The sequence below is a fragment of the Phaethon lepturus genome, unplaced genomic scaffold, assembly GCF_000687285.1.
Source record: "Phaethon lepturus isolate BGI_N335 unplaced genomic scaffold, ASM68728v1 scaffold1239, whole genome shotgun sequence".
Taxonomy (NCBI): Eukaryota; Metazoa; Chordata; class Aves; order Phaethontiformes; family Phaethontidae; genus Phaethon; species Phaethon lepturus.
Genome location: NW_010561057.1, coordinates 31,287 through 34,174, shown reverse-complemented (window position 1 = coordinate 34,174; position 2,888 = coordinate 31,287). Strand labels below are relative to the sequence as shown.

At 38.1% G+C, this 2,888-nt stretch overlaps 1 pseudogene; it reads right to left on the bottom strand.

The window, feature by feature from the left end:
• Nucleotides 1–327: 327 nt before the first annotated feature.
• On the bottom strand, nucleotides 328–2,382 carry LOC104626031 (annotated as a pseudogene).
• Between the last annotated feature and the right edge of the window lie 506 nt (nucleotides 2,383–2,888).

Below are 2,888 nucleotides of genomic sequence, written 5' to 3'. Positions count from 1 at the left end.
AGTAGCCAAAACATTGGTATGTTATCAACAGTGTTCCAGCCACCAGTACAAAGCACAGCACTATGAGGGCTGCTGTGGGGAAGATTAATTCCATCTTAGCCAGACCCAATACACATGGGTATATTGTTTAATTAGCAGATTAGTTGTCTATTACAACATTTGGAGACTGAGTTATTTTATTTAGCTGATTGTAGTTGTTTTATTTGGCTGTTTAGTTTAGCTTTCTGCTGTCAGACATTGTAAGTTTATCATTACCATTACTGTCGTTGAGTTTTGTTTTAAATAAACACCTCCAGCCCCCATCTAGTAGATTCATATTTGGTGAGGTCAGGCCTGAAGGGGTATTTTACTAATATCCTTCATCATAAGCCTTTTTGTAATTGATGTAAGCTGTGTTAACTGGTAAAAAGTAATTACCAGAGGCTGGATATAAAAAAAATAATAATTTAATGAGAATTATATAGATGCCCAGAGAATAACAGGTGGCTTTATTGTTAATATCTGATGTTTCTATGCAAGCATAGTAGAGCTGTTTTATTTTAGGAGTAATTTAGTTTCAGCTTTCTTTAAAATGGTGTTAAAAGATGTTTGGTTTTACAAGGTCTTTATTTTTTAAAATCAGTAATTGTTAATAAATAAATAAATGCAAACTTCTTTAAAGATGTCTGAGAATGAGACTCTTAAACAGCAGATGTTCCACTCAACATTTTGCTTAGGCTTTCCTAGAATGTAGACAAATGTTTGCTTTCAGGAACATGCATATTCTCTGAGGAAACTCCATGTTAATATAACTCCATCTTGTAGTCACACACACTTTCCCACAAGATGAGACATCTGAAAATAATATAGGTATTTATTATTGTATTGAGTCTGGCTAGGGTGGAGTTATACCATAATAAATACCAGGCCTAACACACCAGTTTCATACTAATACTCATTAATACCCACTTAACTAATAAAGCCATTCATTACTTCAATTACTAGCTTTCTCTTATTGAATTTTCAACATGCTAAAATGGAAAGAAAAAAAGTTAAAACACTAGTAGTCTTCTATAGAACTCCTCTAAAACTCTGCAAAACAATAATCTTAAATTATAGTCTCCTGATCCTTAATGGTATTAGATTTAAATGCTCCCTCTGCACCTGAACATTCCCTAGCACAAGGCCAGAAACAGCTTCTACTGCTACTGATGATAGCACCCCAAAACCTGCAGAATCTGGGAACAGTCTGTGAAATTTAAAAGAAATTGTGCATTTCAATCTGCTCCTAGTCCTTTGTATGTTCATGGAATCCCTTCTTTTTACACACAGAAACTTCTACCATGCTAGTATTAGTAAGTCCGAACATCCCAGTGTCATTATGCATTGGTGAACAAACAATTTCAATGGCCTCTGGCAACACTAGCTGATAAGAACAATGAGTATGAAGATCAAGACTAGATGAGAATGCAGTTTGTGCTGAATGTGTATGGATCCAACCCAAAGTGAGGAGATCATACTGACCCTGAATATCAAATAATTCTTCCACATTCTCCATGTTGCAGTAGTCTGGTCCTGGAAATTGCTTTGGTGCTATTACATGGGTAAATTCATTATGTGCCAGTTTTCCACAGAGAATTCAACATGTCTCTACTTCTCTTACTGTATTTGCCTCTGCTAGCAGCAGAAATTTTTGACAGAGATCCCTGGGCAAAATGACACCTCTGAGTGCTTCAGCCAATTGAGTTTGAACAGCACTTAAAGCAGACACTGCCTTTAAGATCTGATTTACTGGAGGCGAATGCACAGTGCAGCCAGATGTGCTGCTTCTCTCTTTTTTCTCAAGCAGTGCAGTAGACAATAAGTTGATCCTTAAAGAATTGAAACTGTTCTGATTCAAGCTTATGTTGCTGCATATATGTGATTGGTTTCTTCTCTGCCTCTATTAGTTTTGATGCCCTAGTTTCTTCAGAAATTCAGTTTTACATTTGTTTTTGTTTTGCATGTATTCTTGATATTCTAAGTTACATTTTTTTAAAATACCTCTCTTCAATTCATCTGTCCATAGAAATGCAACTTCCTTCTGTCTCTTAATAATAACTTTTTTTTCTGGTACGGCACATTGGTGATAGTCTCAGTGACTGAGCAGCTTTTCTACAAACAACATTATGAACTTATTATGAAAACCAAAGCATTCTCCAGGTTTCCCTCCTCTGTATATACTAATGCCATTTGCTCCATCTCTACTCCAGATCTAAAGTAACAATGTGGAGTGATATCTTCATTAACTGTGATATTGCTGCCAAGTTTGCTTAAGGCACATACTCTGTCTTCTGGGGTCACAGAGATGGTTGTATGGTCAGGAATAGCTACTAACTTTTTCAACAAGCTGGTTCGTTCCATGTTGTTCTCTGTCTGTAAAACAAGGAGATTGCTCTTTTCCTCTGAAGTCTTCATCTGACTGCAAAGGGCAGTATCAATCCAACGCTGAGTATTTGCAGCCAGCTGTCTTGGGGTTTAACAGCCCAAGGGAAACTTGAACATAGACACGTTGATTGTAGTCCATGCGAGCGACCCTGGAGGCTCGTGCTGGGGACAAAGGGAGAGGTGCCTGCCCCACTGAGGGGAGGGGAGGCAGGAGCAGTGGGGTGGCCTGGGCCTCCACCAAGCAGCCTTGCCCCTGTGGCCCAGCAACATATGTAAGCTTGTGCTTAACTGTAGCCAGAGAAATAGTCATATTACCCTTATGGCTACTCTTATGTTCACTGCTAAGCAAGATATTAAATATTGTGCCACAGGGGACTCAGCAAATTTCAGTATTAAATGGTAAAGCTTTTCTGCATGTTGTCTTAACCACGCTAGGTAACGGGTATAACTTTTATTAAACTCCATCCAGGCTGAACCCATCT